Source organism: Oncorhynchus gorbuscha, linkage group LG01 (genome assembly GCF_021184085.1).
Source record: "Oncorhynchus gorbuscha isolate QuinsamMale2020 ecotype Even-year linkage group LG01, OgorEven_v1.0, whole genome shotgun sequence".
NCBI classification, from domain to species: domain Eukaryota; kingdom Metazoa; phylum Chordata; class Actinopteri; order Salmoniformes; family Salmonidae; genus Oncorhynchus; species Oncorhynchus gorbuscha.
The window spans coordinates 65,933,344-65,956,374 of NC_060173.1; the positions used below are offsets into that span (position 1 = coordinate 65,933,344).

A 23,031-nucleotide genomic window follows, 5' to 3' on the forward strand; every position below is an offset into this window, starting at 1 on the left:
GCTATGACTGGACTTTTTAATATCAGAGTTGGGGTCTGTTGCGTTTCAACTTGGTCAATGCGAAAATGTGTCATTGTATATTTCCTGGATTGAAGGACTTGAAAGGCAATTCTACCCCAAACTCTCTTATATTTTACTCAGGGCCCTATCCTGAATAGCCTATTAGCCTATGGCATAATAATAGCATAAGATTAGGATCTGTAGTCTGCAATTCTGGCTCAAACTTGAGCAGAAATCAGAACGTCCTATGCAGTCCAAGATCAATTCATAGTTTTGACTTATGTGCACTTATCTCAAGCCCTACTATCCTTATAACATTTCCTACTTGAGAAATATATCGGTGTCAGGGGCAAGTGGAATCGGAAATCAGACCAGTCAGTGTTGCCCTCCTAGTCAGGCTGATTCAGACACGTGAAACCGAAACCGTCGTGTTTGGCAACCCCTTTATGATTTGATTGCCTTTAATTGGCCTGCTTTAAATCAAAACATAAATGTGGTCTGACCCCGACCATCCCCTGTCTCCTCCAGGGGAAACACAGAAGTATAATTGGTGGACTTCATGGTGGGGTGTCAATTAGCTCCAGTTGGCCCTCCCCTCCATCCCCCTGTGTAAGTGCTGCAGCTGACCCTACTGTCGCTCTGCAGCACCCAGCACACAAATACAGGTCTCCCTGTAAGCAGAGGGCACAAGCAGACAGGTGCTTCTGTGACCAGGACAATTGGCCTTATGTTCCAAGCACAAGCAAGATGGTGTCTATTGACGGTGCCCTTTGTTTAGTTTTTGCTGACATCTGAATTTGTTGTATCTCCTCATTCAGTAGATTGTAGGGTAATATTTAAGCATATGAATCACATAGTGGTCACTAATATGCAGTTTAAAAGTGTAGAAATAAGTAGCTAGTTAGGTCTTTGTGTGCTATAAGCTATTCATCAAGACTTTATTCACTGTTTTATTTTCTACTTGTGTGAATAAGGAAACAATGAATATGCTACTTATATTGCAAATCAGTGGCTTAATGTCATTCTCCTATACTGAAGTGTTACCAGTTGTACATTCAAATCTGTAAAGACTAAGACCTAACATTCTGAGAATGAACCCTGTTTGAAATGAATGAATGAAATTGAGTACATTTTATTTCAGGATATTTGGCTTGCGCTGGGACAATGTTGCTAGGATAAAGCAAAAGTTGAGATTGAACTTAAATTGATCCCGCTCCAATAATAAGATTCAAGTCAGTATCGTAAGCTAGTGTTTCCCAACTCCAGTCCTTGAGTACCCCATACATTAATAATTTTTATTGTAGCCCTGGACAGGCACACCTTATTCGCAAAAATATGTGCTGTTGAGAGTACTCAACATGGTAAGCCATGCAATCATATGTCAGAATGAGAACAGGTATGAAGACATACTGAAAGAGAAAGACATTTGACCTGCCTTTTGATAAATAACGCAGCATTGAATATTTTTTATTGCTTGATTAACTTACATATTTCTGCAATGATTCATTAGTTCCCAGACAGCGTTGTAATTATTGTTTTACTTTCTGTCTATACATTTAGAGATGGTAAACCCTGTCTGACTAAACCAAGATACTTGGATGATTTAAAACATGGTCAGAGGAAGCAATGATATCTTTATTCCAATAAAGCATTAACAGGCAACTCGAGGGTGTCTTTTTGTGCGTATTAACCCCGAGGTAGACATAGAAAAAGATTGACGGACGTGGGTTCGTTTTATGTCCATGGCATATCCTTTAAAATATGTGAATGTGTGTAGTTCTACCCACTGTTGACTGATTTTGCTGGGCATTTTCTGGGCATGTCTTCAAGCAAAGTACAACTCAGGGCCTCGGAATGCTCAGAGCAGAATCCCAAATAGCTCTCATTTGGGTTCAAGACAGCTCAGTCGGTCTGTCCTATCTTGACAAGACCAAATGAGGGGATTTAGACAAAAGGGTTTGGCCAAATGTCAGGGCATTGTCTCTTTTGTTCTCCAAGCTGTGTGGAAGGGAGGTTTTCATCTTTTTAAAGACAGTTCTTAGAGACAGCTGAGGCAAACAATGCTTGTTTACATAGACCCCGGTAGGCATTGCCCGAGTTCAGACACGTATCATTGCATTATCTGTTGACTCAACGCAGGGTGTTGAACCCTTATGCCTGCACTGAGGAGGTATAAGCCAGAGACATGTAACCACTCAAGTCAAATGTATAGATAGTCCATGAGATTGACATGATAGTTTTAACATATTTAAAATTAAAATAAAGCTATACATTGTTCATTTACACATACTCAAATGACAACAGAAACATAAATAACAGAGTAATATGACCTGTTATTTTTGGTTATGATAGGGTAAAATAGCACCTGCTCCCAGGCCTGGAAGGAACAGTGGAAAACAAAAAGGCACATAGGGTGCCTACAGCTTACTGAAAAAGTCCTCATAAAATCAACTAAATAAATATATGTGATAGCTATTTAGGGACATTGTGAACACATTTGTGGACATTCATCGAAAGAGAAGCTCTTCATAACTATTTTAACTATATTTAACTATAACTAACTACATAACCATGTTTAAAACATGTTAAAAGCACATTCCCCTGAATCACATGATTGGCTTTTTGATTGACTTGATAAAGATGCTATTAATGTGATACATTGGAAAGAAGCTCCTGTGGTGGAGAGTTTGATGGACTGGGACCGTGGAAGAGGAGAGTGTCATATCACATGCGTCCATTTCATTGCTCAACACTGGGAGAACTGTAATAAACCCCTCAGCTTCTTCAGCAAGGGGGGAATTCCACAACAAATCCACCGCACAGATCAGGTACACATGTTTGAAGACACAGGACTTCAGAGGGAAGATTTGTGTTTGTTTATGTTTAGAGCAGGGCCATGGCTTGTGGGCTTAATGGTGGGAGAAGAATGCAGACGTGTACAGGCAGAGGACCAGCTGTGCAGCAGCACCGCAACATGCCTTGTTTTACATCACCCCACACATACAGACACCAGACATCAAAGGCCATGTATTGACAACTGTCTGTGTGTGTGTCTGCCTGCGTACATGCGCTTGCCTGTGTGTGTTTTCCTTCATAGGGGGTGATTGGGGAGCTGAGGGTTGTTGGAAACCCCCGGGCTGCTGAAAGACAGTGTGAGGAGGAAGGGGACGACTCGGATGTGGTAAGTGACCCTTGACCCGCCACCCATACATTAACATAGGTGGGGCAGCGTAGCGCTTATACAGTTGTTGCCTTAGCAGGGTATGGGGTGGCTTAAACTTAGAGGGAACTTGGGAAATTAGAGGGAACAATAGCAACCAAACAGAAGCAAAGGGGCTGAAATCGGAAGGGACCTACCTGAAGAAACATGAGTTTTTCATTGCAAAATGTTTTGCTACGGGTTTGCACTAATGAATACACCCCTGGTCTCTCCCCGCCCAGGCTTCAGGAGATGGCGGAAGCGGCGATGTGGAAGGGAAACTGGACGGGAAGAGGAAAGGCTCGGTATGTTCGTTTGACATTTTTATGTTTAAAATTAAGGTTAAAACCAGGTTATCCGTGATGTTTCAAAGGTCAGAGAGTGTGAGCAGCATGGCTTGGCTATGTACTGGTTGTAGGTTTGGTAATGTCACCACATGATGGGTTTTTACAACACTGAACAAAAATATAAATGCAAAGTGTTGGTTTCATGAGCTGAAATAAAAGATCCCAGAAATTTTACACATGCCCAAAAAGCATATTTCTCTCAAATTTTGTGCACAAATTTGTTTACATCCCTGTTAGTGAGCATTTCTCCTTTGCCTATGTAATCCATCCACCTGAATGGTGTGGTATATCAAGATGCTGATTAAACAGTATGATCATTACACAGGTGCACCTTTTGCTGTGCCACTCTAAAATGTGCAGTTTTGTAACACAACACAATGCCACAGATGTTTCAAGTTTTGAGTGAGCGTGCAATTGGCATGCTGACTGCAGGAATGTCCACCAGTGATGCTGCCAGAAAATGTAACATTCATTTCTCTACCGTAAGCACATTCAACCGGCCTCACAACCGCAGATCACGTGAATGGCGTCATGTGGGCAAGCGGTTTGCTGATGTCAACGTTGTAAACAGAGTGCCCCATGGTGGCGGTGGGTTCATGGTAAGGGCAGGCATTTGCAAGGCACAACAAACACAATTGCATTTTATTGATGGCAATTTGAATGTACAGAGATACCGTGACCAGATCCTGAGGCCCATTGTCGTGCCATTCGTCCATTCATCTTTTTTTATTTTGTGTTATTGACTGTACGTTTGTTTATGTGTAACTCAGTGTTGTTGTTTTTGTCGCATTGTCGCTTTATCTTGGCCAGGTCGCAGTTGTAAATGAGAACTTGTTCTCAACTGGCCTATCTGGTTAAATAAAGGTGAAATAAAATAAATAAATAAATACATTTAAAAAATTTAAAAAATCCGCTGCCATCACCTAATGTTTCAGAAAGATAATGCCCGGCACCATTCCTCAAGGATCTGTACACAATTCCTGCAAGCTGAAAATGGCCCAGTTCTGCCATGGCCTGCATACCCACCAGACATGTCACCCATTGAGCATGTTTTGGATGCTCCAGTTCCCGTCAATATCCAGCAATGTCGCACAGCCATTGAAGAGGAGTGGGACAACATTCCACAGGCCACAATCAACAACCGGATCAACTCTATGCGAAGGAGATGTGCCCTGCTGCATGAGGCAAATGGTGATATCACCAGATACTGACTTGTTTTCTGATCCATGTCCCTACCTTTTTTTAAGGTATCTGTGACCAACAGATGCGTATCTGTATTCCCAGTCGTGTGAAATCCATACATTACGGCCTAATGAATTACAATTGACTGATTTCCTTATAATGCAGTAAAATCTTTTTTTTTGTTGTGTTTGTATTTTTACTCAGTGGTTGTAGAGCCTCCTTTGTCTTACTCTCTCCATAGGAGGTACAAAAATATATGTGGGTTGAGGACGACAGACCGACCGTTACGGTATGTGCCCTGAAATCCATTTTATCTGTATATGTTGCCGTTCACTCACGAGCATGTGAATATTTCACCTTTTGATGTGGTCAGGACTTCACTCCCTTCTCGTGAGCGGCGGACACAAGTCAAATCAAATTGTATTTGTCACATGCACCGAAAACAACAGGTGTAGGTAGACCTTACAGTGAAATGCTTACTTACAAGCCCTGAACCAATAATGCAGTTTTAAGAAAATACCTAAAAAAAGAGTAAGAAATAAAAGTACCAAATAATGAATGAGCAGCAGTAAAATAACAATTGCGGGGGCACTGGTTAGTCGAGGTAATTGAGGTAATATGTACATGTAGGTAGATTTATTAAAGTGACTATGCATTATTTAGTAGCGATATAGGGAACTCTGTAAAGCTATGTAGGGCACGCTATTCAAATGGCACCCTATTCACTACTATAGTGCACTACTGTATGTTGGGAATAGGGTGCAATTTGAGATGTAACCATCCACAGTCATGTACTTTTAACATATGGTCAACATTGAAACCCGAGTTATCTGGCTATTTCAAACTGTAGGGAGCTGTATGGGGAGGGGGTGGGTAAGTGGGGAATGTATATGGCCGGTTTGGCTGTGGACAATGTCCTAAACTAACATGTGCATCATCTCCCCCACACAAACACACAGACGTGGACCATGCATTTTATGATATTACAATACCCTCTACAATAAGCAAATGTTGCAGCACAACCTTGAGCCTCCATACAACGGCACTGTCGGGCACGCCGGTCCAATTCCAGTGGAAGACTAGGTAGACAGCCAGATGTGTCTGATCCAGCTCAGGGCGATGATATCGCCAAAGTTCCTGTTTTGTTATTTTGACTGGTTTCTCAATCAGACTTAAAAGTTGAGAGAACAGGAATAGGGAGGTAACGGAAAGAGATGACGGGGGAATTTGGCCTGCCAGACCTCGTAGGTTCCTCAGGGCTCCAGGTGCACAGGCCAACTTTGAAGCCTTGTGCCACTTCACACGGGCTTTCCATCCTCCCGACGTGTTTATTAGCATCGTATGGAACAGTTGTTACCCAACTGTTGACTTTGACTTTTTACTGTTGACTTTCCATCAAGTTGTTTCATTGCAACATATAATGCCTGTCTGACCAGATTGTCTGAGTTTTAGCCTGTCTGACTCCCGCTCAAGCTTGGAAAAGCAAAGAAGGAAACGCAGAGTTATCTGAGGAAACTTTCTGTCGTGCGACTGACGGCGGATTTGTGTGTGATTGAAGGACTTGTGAGTTGTCATCATTACACAGTGCACTAAGGGCAGGATTTCACTCAAATCCGCACTGCAGAAAAAAGCGACAACATCGTTTCTGCTCCATTAAACAGCTTTTGGTAGAATGAGTTACCTACCATCAAGCTTAAGAAAACTTGGAAACTCCCATTACGCAATTGTCTGGGTGAAAGTGCGTATAATTTAATATTGTGTGAGATTTGTTTTCTTTTAAGACTCAGCTCGTGACAGTGAAGTAAACAGACTTCTTATTTCATTACATTTCTCACACAATTGTGTCTCGAATGTCATGTGGAGTCCGGGATTAGGCGTGTGTGTATTCGGTGTGTGAATCTGGTCCTTGTGCCAACTTTACCTTGTTGCATCAGCTTTATGGCCTAAATAGTTCTGTTCATAGAACATATTGCAGACAAGTTTAAATCTGCATCGGGCAAAATTGGGCTTGTGCCTTCTATGGTTAAATTAAGTTGTGTTTTTCAAATCCATCACCACCAAGTGCCTCGTCTGTCCCCACCCTCTTCACTCCCACCTCTCAGAAACGATGAATGCATGGGAGTATACTTGCAGGTCTGTTTTATTATATACATCCCCTTGGATCTGTCATATAACAGTCACGAGTCAAATTCTTCATCAACTTCAGGAAGAAGAATGTTTGCCCACAGAGGAAACTGCTTAATTTTGTGAAGAATTCCATACTTTTATTTCAAATTGCCCCCCTCCATCCATCTATCCATCCATCTGTCCCACCCAGTACTCCCCTCTCAGATTCCACAGGTGACAATGTGTGGCGTGTCACCTGGTGAAGAATGAGTTTCGAAAACAGGGGTGTTAGGTGTTATCTTCCTCTCACTGAGGGGGGTGAGTCTGGAAATGGCCTCCCCTCTTCGCCTCTGCAGATTGTCCCATCTGTAGAGCGCTAGCAGTGATGACAGATCTTTGGCAGTCCTGCCTTGTCTCTACTCCCCAACACACAGCACCTGACACTTACACCCAGACACACACACTGAAACATGTATACACACACACACACACACACACACACACACACACACACACACACACACACACACACACACACACACACACACACACACACACACACACACACACACACACACACACACACTAACACACACACACACACCCTGACACTTACACCCAGACACACACACTGAAACATGTGCACACACACACACCCTGACACTTACACCCAGACACACACACTGAAACATGTGCACACACACACCATCTCCTCCACTCTATTCTCTGACCACTATCTTAAGAGCTGGAACCCAAAACGGGTCACATTCCTGTTGCCAGACATGTTCCTCCCAACCAAAATACCTGCTGCTTGGCGCCATCCCATCCGCTCCCAGTGGGAGAAAGTACACCCACCATCTCGCTCACTGGACCAACTCACTGTTGTATATTCATAATGGGCGCACATAAACTTGGCGCCACCATCACAGCTCTTTGCAACACCACTGTAGAGCCTACCTCACAGAGGGGAAGAGAGAGTGTTTTTGCTTGGTAATCGGTATCAATTTGTTTAGGGTAAGCTAGCCCGAGAGGAAATTACATAATGGACACCGTCTAGTCTGTGCTAGTCTGCCAACCATTAGCACTGTGCTAGTCTGCCAACAATTAGCACGTATGGTTACGCCATAAGAAAAATAAAACACAAAACATATAGTACATACAGTGGAGTCTGAAATGATTGACATCATACCCCCAAGGCTAATCTCCCCTGTTATTGGTAATGGTGAGAGGTTATCATGTCTTGGTGTTATGGTCTTTGACCCTGACCCAGTTGGGAAGCCAACTTTGAGTTGTCCTTGGAGCTGGATGTATTTTTATGGTCATATTAGGTCATATTATTACCCCATAACAACAAAAACATGAACATGGTTTTCTTTGTTTAAGATCTACAAATACTCATGTGGGATCAATATGCACATTTTTTTTCCCTTTGGAGCTCAGCTAGATATATTTTTATGTTTGTTTTTCAATGCTGTTTTAACGTCTTTCTCCAGACTACCCCTCCGTCGTCACGCCCGATTCAGCAGCCCCCAGTGACCCGGCAACAACCAGAGGTGTCTCCCAAGAAAGAGACTGGTGAGTTCAATAAGCCCATAGTCTAGATCAGGACTCCCCAACCCTGTGTCTGGAAAGCTACCCTACTTTAGGTTTTAAACCCAGTTGTAAATAACTTGATTCAGCTTATCAACAATCTTATTATTGGAATCAGCTGCACTAGATTAGGGTTGGAGCAAAAACCTACAGGACGGTAGCTTTCCAGAAACAGAGTTGGAGAGTCCTGGTCTAGACAAGACAGAATGTTGTATGGGTTTGCAAGACCACTAGTCACATTGGTTGACTATTGTAGATGTGTTTGTAGCACTTTATAGTAATATTAATATAAGATAAGATGTACTTTATTAACCATTAACTTATAAAACAGAAATGTATCTTTATACAGGTAGACTACTGGTACATGTCATTCTGCCCCTGAACAGGCAGTTTACCCACTGTTCCTAGGCCGTCATTGAAAATAAGAATTTGTTCTTAACTGACTTGCTTTAAATGAAGTTAAAGTTAAATAAAGATAAAATAAATACATTTTTTTTTAAAGTCACTATTGACCTCATGGGGAAATCCATAGCGGTTTCCTTCCTTAAGGAGGACACCTGTACCTTTTGTATTGACTAGGTGTATTGATACACCCTCCAAAGTGTAATTAATAGCTTCACCATGCTCAAAGAGATAGTCAATGTGTACTTTGTTTTACCCATGTACCAATAGGTGCCCTTCTTTGTAAGACATTGGAAAACCTCCCTGGTCTTTGTGGTTGAATCTGTGTTTGAAATTCACTGCTTGACTGAGGGACCTTACATACTTTTGGTCATGTAGTGTACAATTATCTGGACACCTGCTCATCCAACATCTCTCTCCAAAATCATGGGTATGGAGTTTTGCTGCCATAACAGCCGCCACTCTTCTGGGAAGGCTGTCCACTAGATGTTGGAACATTGCTGCGAGGACTTGCTTCCATTCAGCCACAAGAGCATTAGTGAAGTCAGGCACTGATGTTGGGCGATTAGGCCTGGATCGCAGTCGGCGTTCCAATTCAAAGGTGTTCGATGGGGTTGAGGTCAAGGCTCTGTGTAGGCAAGTCAAGTTCTTCCACACCAATCTCGACAAACCATTTCTGTATGGACCTCACTTTTGCTGAAAAAGCAAAGGGCCTTCCCCAAACAGTTGCCACAAAGGAAGCACAGAATCGTCTAGAATGGCATTGTATGCTGCAGCGTTAAGATTTCCCTTCACTGGAACTAAGGGGCCTCACCCGAAACCATGAAAAACAGCCCCAGACCATTATTGCTCATCCACCAAACTTTACAATTGACACTATGCTTTGGGCCAGTTAGCGTTCTCCTCTCATCCGTCAAACCCAGATTTGTCCATCGGACTGCCACATGGTGAAGCGTGATTCATCACTCCAGAGAACACGTTTCCACTGCTCCAGAGTCCGATGGTGGGGAGAATTACACCACTCCAGCCAATGCTTGGCATTGTGGTCTTAGGCTTGTGTGTGGCTGCTCGGCCATGGAATCCCATTTCTTTAAGCTCCCGAAGAACAGTTCTTGTGCTGACGTTGCTTCCAGAGACAGTTTGGAACTCGGTAGTGAGTGTTTCAACCGAGAACAGATGATTTTTATATTCTACGCACTTCACACTAAGCGGCCCCTTTTCTATGAGCTTGTGCGGCCTACCACTTCATGGCTGAGCCGTTGTTGCTCCTAAAAGTTTCCACTTCACAATAACAACACTTACAGTGCAGCGCTAGCAGGACAGAAATTTTAACAACGGACTTGTTGGAAAGGTAGCATCCTATGACGGTGCCATGTTGAAAGTCACTGAGCTCTTCAGCAAGACCTTTCTGCTGTTAATGTTTCCCTATGGAGATTGCATGGAGGTTTGCCTGATTTTACGCGCGTAAAATGTTTTCTATTTCTTTGTTTTTGGCCGTGTGTGTTTCCCAATCAGAGGCAGCTGTCTATCGTTGTCTCTGATTGGGGATCATATATAAGTTGTCATTTTCATTTTGGGTTTTGTGGGATCTTGTTTTCTGTTTAGTGTTTATGCCTGACAGAACTGTGCACTTTCGTTTTCACGTCTGTTATTTTGTGTTTGTTGAAATAAAAGAATCATGAACACTTTCCACGCTGCGCTTTGGTCCACTCTTCCTGCCACCAACGAGAGCCGTAACAAAATTAAAGGAGGTCCATATACTTCTGTTTATATAGTGTATGTGTGGGGTCCAGAGATGAGGTGGTCATTCAAAAACAATGTTAAACACAATTATTGCACACAGTGATACCAAGCTTATTAAGCTTACTCCTAAACTTATTTAGGTTTGCCATAGGAAATGGGTTGAATACTTATTGACTCACAACATTTCCTTTTTTCGTTTTTTGTGAAAATTTCTAAAAACATAATTCCGCTTTGACATTATGGGGTATTGTGTGTAGGCCAGTGACAAAACATCTCAAATGAATCCATTTTAAATTCAGGCTGTAACACAACGAAATGTGTTATTGTGGTGGTATTTAAACTGTAATTTACTCCGGAGGGTTAACTTTCCTGACTGAAGACAATCGTGTTTACATTGACTGCATTTAGACATTTAGAACATACCATAAATGTGATAAGTGAGTCACCTAAACTGAAGTAGTGAGAACAAAAATTTCAATTCACTTCCTTGCCCCTATCCAATCAATAAAGAACAATGAAACTAGCTTTGCCAACTATTGGGGCCATTATATTTATTTATTTTCAGACTACAATTGGTATTGTAGTTCATGCCACAACAATGCATATTGACCCATGTACCAAGAAATAGTGTAAAAAATAACGTTTCAGTCAATGTTGATGACACTGGCCGGTTTACTGAGTCCAATCCTGGTGATCCAGGACCTCAAGGTGGGTTACTGAGGGCAACAGAAGAGCTGGGGTGTCATCTCAATAGTCTGAAATGGACAGTGTAGTATGTAAATCTTGGTGGGGCTAACTCCCCAGAATGTTTTAGATGCATGCCAGAAAATCAACTACACCACCCAACACAACAATAAACAATACATTAATTCCACTATAACGGTGTCAAATGGTGCCCACAATCTGTTAGGGTCTACATAAAGCTGTCCAACCACAGAGTTATTTTCAGCACAATGGAGTGAATGCTTACCACAGCTACACCTGGCTATTATCGGGGCCTAGTCTGGCAGCGAAAGAGTTCATTTGGTCTCATTTGCTGCCTTTTTTTAAAACATAGCTGATATGGCTGACTTGTTTAAACAAATATGATTTCTACTGAAAATTAAGATGTACGAAGTATGGCATAAGGGAACGATGAGCGGATGAAAGGCACTCCCATAATTTCGATGAAGACATTAATGAGCGAGCTAATACGGACATAGTCAATATAATTATTTGTTCAGCACTTTTGAAATGTACAGCGACATAATTCAGAATATGGGCTGTTCTTACAGTAATCTCCTTTTACACCAAGTCAGAACCGTAGGACAAATAAAAGAGGCATATAAGCAGACAATGAATATTCGATGATGACATTTGTCTGAAACAGGCTATAGGCTGTGCACCACCAAGTCAGAACAGTAGGCTAAGTTATAAGGGGGAAAGGGACCAAATTATTAGGGTGAGGCACATGGGCTACTAAAAGCTTACTACACAACATGCTGACCACACCAAAATAAATGTACACATACATGTTATTCAATCATTGCACCCACACTGCTCGGGCGAGCGTCTGTGTTGGCAAGCGCTAAAATAGAAGTCAGTTCTATTTGTGAGGCTGAACGCGGTGCAAGTCCTGCCTCTCCCATCTCCTCATTGGTTATACCCACATGGGTGATTGAAAGATGAACTGAGGGTGGTCGGTCGTGGTAATACACCTATGAAAGTTAGATGCCAATCGCCATAAAATCCAAAGAAGAAAAAGCCTGGAAGGAGGAGAGATGAAAAGAAACTATTCGGTTGACCATTTTATGTATGGATTCATTGTCGGAGTAGAGGACCTTGTGCATTTCAGGTAAAATAACATCTAGGTGTTTATATACCAGGACAAATTAGCTAGCAACAGCAAATTAGCTAAATTGGGCAAATTAGCTAGCAACTGCAAGCTAGCTAGCTACATTGCCATAAATGTTTCATGCTTTTCGATCTGTCCCCAAATTAATATTATTGGTTCAGAGTTTTTTTTTTTTTTTCAACCTGCGTGTCGTGACCGTGTTTGGTGTGGAGGGACAAAATTAATTTGCGCACGTCCGGTTTGGGTATTGTGTTAGTATTACTTTCTTAGCTACAGTATACGTATCCCCCTCGCATATTAAATCATTTATGCAGCAGCATAAAATATATTTCTGGACCTTGTTGTGTGGTGCTCACTTGAACGGGAAGGGGACGCGGCTGTCTTGTGGGCAAATTTTGCCATCAAAGTCTGGCATTCTCTGGATTTAAGGGTGCTTTTAAGAGAACAGGGAACTCAGAAAAAACAAGGTGGAAATTTGACATCAGTGATCTTCAGGTCGAAGTTCTAGAAAGAGGCACGAGTTCCCGACTTGGAATAACGAGTTCGATGACTGTTCAAAACTGTTTTCCCCCCCCGCCAGTTGTCTTAAACTTAGTGAAGTCTGAGATTTCCCAGTATTTGTGATTTCCAACTTGTGTAATGTTTATGTCCAATGGCCGATGAGCACTGATATGTTTTATCTATAATTCCTCTTCAGATGACAAGGATTGAAAAGGATTTGCCAGTAGATTGTCGAATTGATTCATGGCGATGACTGCTTGTCTAGCTTGCTAGCTAAGATTTTAAAGTATGATGTTGACATGATCAGTTCAAGCAAAGCGACATGTTCTGTGGCCAATGACTTTGAGCCTTCTTGGATGGGCACTCTAATGTAAATCTATGGGAGCACCCAAGGGGCTTGATTTTTCGTGCTCTCCCTGTAGATTTTGCGGTGACGTGGTGTCCCCATGAGTGACATGAGCCACTCACGGCGCAACTAGAGAATATTGCCAACCCCTACGCTCTGTATTTTCCGCTGGCTGCCTCACCACCACAGAAAGCACTGAGCTAGGCTGAAACTAGTAATGCACCGATATGACATTTTTAACCGATACCGATATCCGTTATTTTCCTTGCCCCAAAAAACAATACCGGTAACCGATATTTAAAAAATGTACGGCCTTTTAAGCATTCTAGTACAGTTACATAGTTAAAAACACACACATGGACGCAGCAGTCTAAGGCAATGCATCTCAGTGCAAGAGGTGTCACTACAATCCCCGGTTCGAATCCAGGCTGTATCACATCCGGCCGTGATTGGGAGCCCCATAGAGTGGCGCACAATTGGCCCAGCGTCGTCCGGGCCGTCATTGTAAATTAGAATTGGTTCTTCACTGACTTGCCTAGTTAAATATAGGTTACACACACACTACACTGACCAAAACGTTATTTTGTTGGCATTTATGTATGTCCCCATTACCAGTAAAACATAATCAAAACCTATTTCTTTCACTTACTTGCTGTGCTGTTTGGTTGTTCATTTGTTCAGTCATTTCAAACTCAACCAGGATTTCTATGGACCGCTGTTTGGGTCTTTGCATGTCAAAAAATATAACACTTAGACATGTCAAATTACACTCTTTGATGTGTCAAATAACACCTTTTGACGTGTCACACAAGCTTGTTGACCAATCAGGCCTGAACTTGACTGCACGTCACATAATAATTTAAAGCTTTCATTAACTTTTGCCGTAGTTTTTACACATTGATTACACCATCACTCGTATATCATGTGTCACAACGATTCATCGATACGTATGCTGTGATGGTGGTAAAGTTGTCTCGCGCACCTACTGTGATGGTCGTAAAAAAAATCTAGCTAGTTCATGGAGGCAAACAATTTTCTTCCCCCAAAACATGGCAAAACGACAATCTTTTTCTGTAGTTATAGCTAGGTTTCATAATCTAAAATAACCCTAATTTATAAGACAGTTCTTATTTGATTAACGGTGGTTGGACCCATCTATGTGAAGCTAGCCACAATAAGGATTAGCCACATCAGTGGACTAAAAGTATGGCACAATTCTACTATTTGTATATATTTGCATCACTGTCAATTACATACTTTTATTTTGAAGGCAAACTGCAAATTCCACTATTGTGCCTTATCCCTTATTGTGGCTAGCTTCACAATACATAACCCGGTCAAATCGAGCCTCACTAGCCATTTGAAGCTAACTGGCTTCTTATAACCTTAGGTTTGGCCAACGGGGTTAAGTAGCTGTCTAACTATTCATTATTTATTATTTTCATGAACTGAAGTTCAATTTCAATAGGCGAACAACAAGTGGCAACCTAGCTAATACTTACTCACAAGGATTCCTATGTCATTGCTAAGAATACTGAAAATGACTGCAGTTTCTACTGGTCATTGTTTTCGAACTGCGTTTGCTTGTTTTCTTTTTTTTGTACAGCTTTGACAGTGCTACTGTATCTTTTTTGACACGCAACGACCCAAATGGCATTTCAAAGTGTATGTATGTCATGAAGCTAAAAGCAGTGACGGTATTACTGTGTATCTCCGGTAGGGCAACATCTGGAAAAAATCACCCACGACAGAGAACAGTTGACTGTCAAGGGCAATGAGTTCCATTATCTTGACTTTAATGGATTTCACCTTTGAGTTGTCTCGCTGAAATGTTCTTACTCTTTCAATTGACGGCTCGACTTTTTGACTGCTCCGTCCACACAGCAGATCTTGAGGGCTATATTAGGAATGCTGTGTTGCACCTGTAGCGCAACATTTCATGTGGCGTCATTACGTCATGTACCTACGTTGTAAAGGTATGCACGGTAGCTTTGACATCGGGGTTAAACTAGATATCAGGCCGATACCGATGTTGGCATATGTTCACCGATATATCATGCATCCCTAGCTGAAACACCTGCATTTTGGTGCTGCCTTACTCAAGAAAGCAAAAAAGAGAGCATTATTTATGCGGCTTTAATAACACAATTCATTTTTATTTATATTGTTTTGCAAACTGATTTGTGATGTATTAATGACAAAATAACATGCAAAACAGGCAAATATATAGAGACTACCGTTCAAAAGTTTGGGGTCACTTAGAAATGTCCTTGATTTTGAAAGAAATGCACAGTTTTTTTTACATCTAATTGAACATAAATACAGTGTAGACATGGTTAATGTTGTAAATTACTATTGTAGCTGGAAACGGCTGATTTTTTTAAATAGAATATCTACATAGCCGTACAGAGGCCCATTATCAGCAACCATCACTCCTGTGTTCCAATGGCATGTTGTGTTAGCGAATCCATGTTTATCATTTTAAAAGTCTAATTGATCGTTAGAAAACCCTTTTGTAATTATGTTGAGGTCAGGGCTTTGTGTTGGCCACTCCAATTCCTTGACTTTGTTGTCCTTAAGCCATTTTGCCACAACTTTGGAAGTATGCTTGAGGTCATTGTCCATTTGGAAGACCCATTTGCGACCAAGCTTTAACTTCCTGACTGATGTCTTGAGATGTTGCTTCAAAATATCCACAATTTTCCTACCTAATGATGATCTATTTTGTGAAGTGCACCAGTCCCTCCTGCAGCAAAGCACCCCCACAACATGATGCTGCCACCCCTGTGTTTCACAGTTGGGATAGTGTTCTTCGTCTTGCAAGCCGCCCCCTTTTTCCTCCAAACATAGCGACAGTCATTATGGCCAAACAGTTCTATTTTTGGTTCATCAGACCAGAGGACATTTCTCCAAAAAGTACGATCTTTGTCCCCATGTGCAGTTGCGAACCGTAGTCTGGCTTTTTTGTAGCGGTTTTGGAGCAGTAGCTTCTTCCTTGCTGAGCGGCCTTTCAGGTTATGTTGATATAGGACTCTTTTTACTGTGGATATAGACACATTTGTACCTGTTTCCTCCAGCATCTTCACAAGGTCCTTTGCTGTTGTTCTGGGATTGATTTGCACTTTTCACACCAAAGTAAATTCATCTCTAGGAGACAATGCGTCTCCTTCCTGAGCTTTATGATGGTTGCGTGGTCCCATGGTGTTTATACTTACATACTATTGTGTGTACAGATGAACGTGTTACCTTCAGGTGTTTGGAAATTGCTTCCAAGGATGAACCCGGCTTGCGGAGGTCTACAATTTTTTTTCTGAGGTCTTGACTGATTTATTTCGATTTTCCCATTATGTCAAGCAAAAAGGCACTGGGTTTTAAGGTAGGCCTTGAAATACATCCACAGGTACACCTCCAATTGACTCAAATTATGTCAATTAGCCTATCAGAAGCTTCTAAAGCCATGACATAATTTTCTGGACTTTTCCAAGCTGTTTAGAGGCATACGTTCTGGCCCTGAACAGGCAGTTAACCCACTGTTCCTAGGCTGTCATTGAAAATAAGAATTTGTTCTTTACTGACTTGCCTAGTTAAATAAAGGTTAAAAAAATGATGGGATGAGGACGAGGCCAAACATGGATTTACCAGGAAAGATGATGGGAAACGATGTGCATGCAGTTGTGGAATTTTAACTCTGTCAAGAAGGTTATGACCATATCCTCCAAGGCTTCTCAACAACCTATAAATTATAGTCGGTAGTAAGGACACAAGGATGCTCTGGCCAACAAACGAGAAAGCCATTTTCTGCCGGTAAACTGGGGAAGGAAATGTTGGTTTAGGATAAGGATGCAACCGTTCATCATTTTGTAAACATTTTTTTCAGGAGGTAATAACTTTTGCCTTTCTTTTTCTCTATCTTTCTTTTGTTTTCAAGGCACAGGTGGATCTAGAGGAGAGAAGGGTGACAGAGGAGAGAAAGGAGTCAGGGGTCCTTTCGGTCCAAAGGGAGATTCTGGGTCTGAGTCGGGCACACGAGGAGGGGCACGTGGAGAGAAGGTGCAGACTTATTGAATCATTTTAAACAACCAAAATAGATGACACATTCATACAGTGTACTAATTAAAATTCCACGAAACAACATTGTTGGTCTTAAACTTCAATGAAAAAACATTATGGTGTGTTCAAAATGTATATTCATTTTCTATTCATTTTCTATTGAAGTCTATTTTTACAGCACCTTTCATATACGAAAGCAGCTCAAGAAGCTTCCTATGCTCTAGGTGCATTAGAACCTGAGTCCAATATCCATATAGTGAAGTGAATACAGGATAAACGCTGAGTGTAACAAAAAACATTTCGATGACATAGGCTGACCAGGTGAATCCAGGTTAAATCCACTTAAATCAGTGTAGAGGAATAGGAGGAAACCGGTTAGGGAACTGATCCTTTTTTTCAATTTTCACCTAAAATTACATATCTAACTGCCTGTAGCTCAGGAACTGAAACAAGGATATGCATATTCTTGATACCATTTGAAAGGAAACACTTAAGTTTTTGGAAATGTTGAATTCATGTAGGAGAATATAACACATTAGATCTTGTTAAAGATCATTCAAAGAAAAAAAAAATGTTTTTATTTTATTTATTTGTACCATCTTTGAAATGCAAGAGAAAGGCCATAATGTATTATTCCAGCACATGCACAATGTAGATGTTTCCCAATAGATGGCAGCAGTGTATGTTAAAAGTTTTAGACTGATCCAATGAACCATTGCATATGTTCAAAATGTTGTATCAAGACTGTCAAAATGTGCCTATTTGGTTTATTGATACATTTTCAAGTTCATAATTGTGCACTCTCCTCAAACAATAGCATGGTATTATTTCACTGTAATAGCTACTGTAAAATTGGACAGTGCAGTTAGTTTAAGAAGAATTTAAGCTTTCTGCCCATATCATATATGCTTATGTCCTGGGAAAATGTTTTGTTACTTACAACCTCATGTTAATCACATTAGCCTATGTTAGCTCAACCATACCGTGGGGAGGACACCGAACCTGTAGAGGTTAATTAAGGATTTTTGAGCCTTGAGACAATTGAGACATGGTTTGTGTATGTGTTTGTGCATGTGAGCAAGAAAAAATATTTAAGTGCCTTTGAATGGTCATATACATGCGTAGATACTAAAATGTTATTTTGTGTTTTTTCCTGCAGGGAGTGCCTGGAGAAAAGGGAATGAAGGTATGTTCAAATGATCTATTATTATCATCTTGTTGTGGTCCCAAATACCGTTGAATGCTCCATCAGGTTTATTATTTATTGTCTGGTCGAAGACCTTAAGGTTGAAACGTTGCACAATAAAACTGCAAGTTACTGGATGTGTGTGTACACTACTTCTTAACCTGTTGTCCAAATAACCACATAATAGTGAATGGCACTCCAATTGTCTCGTTCATGCTGGTCTTTTGTATTTTATTATCAGTCTCCTCCATACCTTTTGATATAACCTCATTATGATCAGTCAATGCATTTTGATCAAGATGGAGTGACTGAATGTTGAAATTAGTTCACCTCCTGAGCTGCAACAAATTATGACTACTCCCACCATTATCACATTCTTTATTATCTTCATTTAAAGTCACATTTACAACTAGTATGTGTAGCATGATGTACTAATTACCCATATTGTTATGAACAACACAACCAGATTTATTTTTTAAAGGTTGTTTCTGAAGCTAACATAATGCTTTCCCGTCTCCATATCAAGAGGGTATTCTTTGGAAACAATAAAGATGTATAACTGTTTGAATGTCCTATTGTCTCCTTAGGGAAAAGCAGGCTTCGGATACCCTGGGTCGAAGGGCGACCCCGGCCCCGCTGGTCCCCCCGGACCACCAGGCTCCCCGGGGCCCGCGGCTGAGGTGGTATCACGTGGCGACAGCTCCGTGATTCAGACGGTTGCGGGTCCCAGAGGACCAGCTGGAACTCCGGGACCTGCAGGCCCTGAGGGGCCCGCAGGAGCCGACGGAGAGCCTGTGAGTTGTCTGCCCTGCCCTTCCACCTCAATACCAGCAGAGGGCAATCAATAAGAAAGTTATTTAGTCAGCCGTGATCTGATTCTCCATATTTATCCCACTGCACTTGCACACTCCCCGTCATGGATTTAAAAGCATTGGTTTGGGGTAAACATTGGCCCAATGGAGTTTCAACCATTGTTAAATCCATTAGAGGGAAAATATCCTACTGTGTCCAACCTAACCTCGAACGCTTCGGGAAGGTTACAGCTCTCATGGTCTCTTCGGGAGAAGTATTGAGAATCGGAACGTGGCCACAGTAGGATTATTTAAGCCTTATGGGTAATCTTATATCTGTGCCTATGGACAACTTCTACCTGGAATAGTGCTTAGCGTTTATAGCCAAGTGCAACTAACAGGCAGAACTTAAATTATTTAGTGACATCTTAGACCAGGATATATTTTTTTCTCTTCTTGATAATAAATATCCATACTTTATAAGACAAGTTGTAATTAATGGATTGCATAAATTGGAAAATATAAAGTAAGCGTGTACTACCATGAGTTTTCCATTCATATAACCTGTACGACCTGTGCAGGTGATCTTAGTGCGTATTGATGGTTTAACACCTGGAGATCACCTGGAGATAAAATGGTGGTCAACAGCGGTTGCAATTAACCTGTTGTGTCTTCAAGTTTTAAATAATTTCCTTTTTGATCAGTGTCGTAGACCATACTTTTAATTATGTTTTATTTTCCCCCTCTTCACAGGGTGATCCTGGTGAAGATGGTTCTCAAGTAAGTTGCAAAAAATAGCGGAATTACATTTTTGCCAGCAGCACCTTTAGTCACTAATGCTCTGGATAACATGAAAACAGCCTAACCAGCTCTGCTAGGGTGAGTAAAATGGTTAGAGTGAGGTGTTCTCTCATTTGTATCTGGAAGTACAGTAGTTAGCAAATTAGCCAGTTAGCTTGGGTGCTTGACTGCTGTTATACGGTCAGAACGCTCTGTTCAACCCTACTGCTCGGCCAGAGCGTCCAGTGTGTGCTCTGAATGCTCCGAAAGCGAAACGCTCTGAATTTACGAACTGACAATCTGACAATGCTCTGAATTTATGAGCGCACTCTGGCACTCCAGATTTGAATTTAGGAACACACCCGAAATCGTAAGATGTCTAGCTAGTTATTTGTTATGCAAACAAGCTAGCAAGAGGTTGCATAGCAACAGCATCAACTTCTGGTAGACAGGCGAAGCGCTAGTACGCTCAACTGAAGGGATAACGCTCGTTTACAGTATACTAAAATTAGCTAATAGTATGTAGTATATACTCATTAAATATGTAGTATACAGTATGTTATTATGGGTATTCAAACACAGCCGAGGTTTAGCATCTTTAACTGCCAGTACTTGTATTTCTCAAGATACTAGTCAGCTCTCTGGTCTGTCTCTTACCCAGGGCCTTGTTGGACCGCCAGGCTTCCCTGGAACCCCAGGAGACTCTGGGCTCAAAGGAGAGAAGGTACTAAATGCTGTCATGGCATGACATTGTTGTTTTGAGAAGCTGGCATAATGTAGCCTGGTCCCAGATCATTTTGTGCTGTATAACCAACTCTTATGGTCGTTTGGCAAGACACTGAACATAGGAGTTAGCAAGAAAACACAAACAAATCTGGGACCAGGCTAGGCATTATGCAGCAGTCATCAGTTGCAGTCTGTTATCTGTGGATTGCCCTCCCCAATGAGTCAAAGACCAGTGTCAGCATGAGCGGGGGATCAATCCAGTTCAGAAAAAGTCAAAGAAGCCTTATTGATTGAAATGTTTCAAACACTGCTTCAGATCTTGTGTAAATAAACACATGACCATATTGAGATGTACCCCTTGTTTGTGTCCCGAATTGCACCCTATTCCCTTTATAGTACGCTACTTGGGCTCTTGTCAAAAGTAGTGCACTATGAAGGGAATAGGCTGCCATTCGGTGCGCAGCCCATGGCTAGGTTATTCAATACAAGTTTATTTGTCCCCTTAGGGCAATTACTAGCTAATTACTAATGCAGTCAATCGTTCATGTGTGTCTGCTCCACAGGGTGACCGTGGTGAGGGCCAGCCGGGCCCCAGTGGACCTCCCGGACCCCCAGGACTCCCAGCGCCATCCAGTCACGACCGGCCCGTGAGTCCACATTGACCTCAGTCATTTGAGCCAAAGTTCTAGTTATGTATTTTCTACAACCACTTGCAGCTAGCAAAGGACACTGAAACCAACACAACAGGGTTGTTGATATCAAAAATTGTCAGTTGAGATCAACAAATCATATTTTAGCTAAATTATTTCAGATGGGAAGAAGGGGCCAAGAGAGCTACTGTAGTTGTGGAGCACATGACTTCTATGACGTCTGTGAGCTATTTCACCTTCTTTGTTTCAGACCTTTGTGGACATGGAAGGCTCTGGGTTCCCTGACTTGGAGGCTCTTCGGGTAGGTCCACTTTTCTTATATTGGCTCCACTCTATAAGCAAAAGGGCCATAGATTGCCTTGTCATCCAACACTGGTTCAGGTGCAGTTGTTAGGAGTGTAGGGTCAATTTGCCCCTGATCTTTGGTATTTTTTTGCATTTTCCCAACTAATGGTTAAGATTAGGATTGGAGGAAGGGAAGTTGATCCTAGATCTGCACCTAGGGGAAACTTCATCCCAGAGCGTTGTTAGGGCTCCACTACACCTGTATAAACAACCCAAACTCAGTACATATTGTTTTATGTATTCGCCTGACAAAACATCCAACTCAAGGAGCGCACAGCGTCCTACCTCACATTGGATCCCGTCTTGAGCTGTGAAATGCATTTGAAGGAATTTGGAAAGGCCTTGATTTACTTAGCTGATGTCAAGCTGAAACTATTACAAACTAGGGTTCATGGATTTCCGTCAGCAGTTTACTCTGACAAAAATGTATTCATTTATTTATTTTTATTAGACAAAATTGACTGAGAACTGTACCTTATTTTTTGCAGCAACAAACTAGGAGAACAGTTGAAGGAGGAGGAGAGGAGTTGAATGCGCAAAAATGAAATATGCAATAGTCCTGATTCATGATGTATTCTCTGTGTATTTTCTGGGGTGGTAGGGACTGCCTGGTTTGCCTGGCCCTCCTGGACTCCCCGGGGCCCCAGGTCCTGCCGTTGTTGGTACAGGGCTCTCGAGCTCGTTTGGCCCCCAAGGTCCCCCAGGACAAGATGGTGCCCCTGGTCAACCGGTAGGTCCTCAGGAGATGGACCCTTCTCTCCGTTTGTTTGCCTTTCATGTAACATACCACAGTGGAACCATAATAGTCATAAGCGTTTGATTGTGTTTTTATCCATGATTATTTGGAATGGATGTGCTGTGCTTTATCATCATGTAAGAGGGAAGGTGACCTATCTGCATTGAAAGGACCATATGCGTAATCAATTGACCCACCACACTGCTGATAGTGTGCAAAGTGTAATGATTATGATGATGATTAAGTTAATAAACATAATATTAAGTCCTAAACTTGTGCTTTGTAGGGGTTACCCGGCCCACCTGGTACAGATGGTCGCCCAGCAGTTGCAGGGGCCAGGGGAGAGAAGGTGACTGAAAAAACACAAATGATTCTAACGATCAAGTTCTTTCCATCTCTTCATCATGGCTTCTTGTGTCATTACCAAATGGCATCATTGATTGTTTTCTGAAGATAAGTACCTATGGGATTTGAATGGGATCCATTCAAGTTGATCTCCTCTACATTCGGAGTTGCA

General features: G+C 41.7%; 1 pseudogene across 1 annotated transcript in view; it reads left to right on the forward strand.

Moving 5' to 3' along the window:
- Positions 1–23,031, forward strand: part of LOC124041126 — an 82,735-nt pseudogene that overhangs the window by 19,607 nt on the left and 40,097 nt on the right. Inside the window, exons 3-14 of the transcript XR_006839852.1 lie at positions 3,098–3,181; positions 3,442–3,504; positions 8,328–8,409; positions 17,179–17,300; positions 18,460–18,486; positions 19,074–19,280; positions 20,031–20,057; positions 20,719–20,781; positions 21,347–21,430; positions 21,684–21,734; positions 22,380–22,508; positions 22,801–22,863. The product of XR_006839852.1 is annotated as a collagen alpha-1(XVIII) chain-like (transcript). The remainder of the gene's footprint in view (positions 1–3,097; positions 3,182–3,441; positions 3,505–8,327; positions 8,410–17,178; positions 17,301–18,459; positions 18,487–19,073; positions 19,281–20,030; positions 20,058–20,718; positions 20,782–21,346; positions 21,431–21,683; positions 21,735–22,379; positions 22,509–22,800; positions 22,864–23,031) is intronic.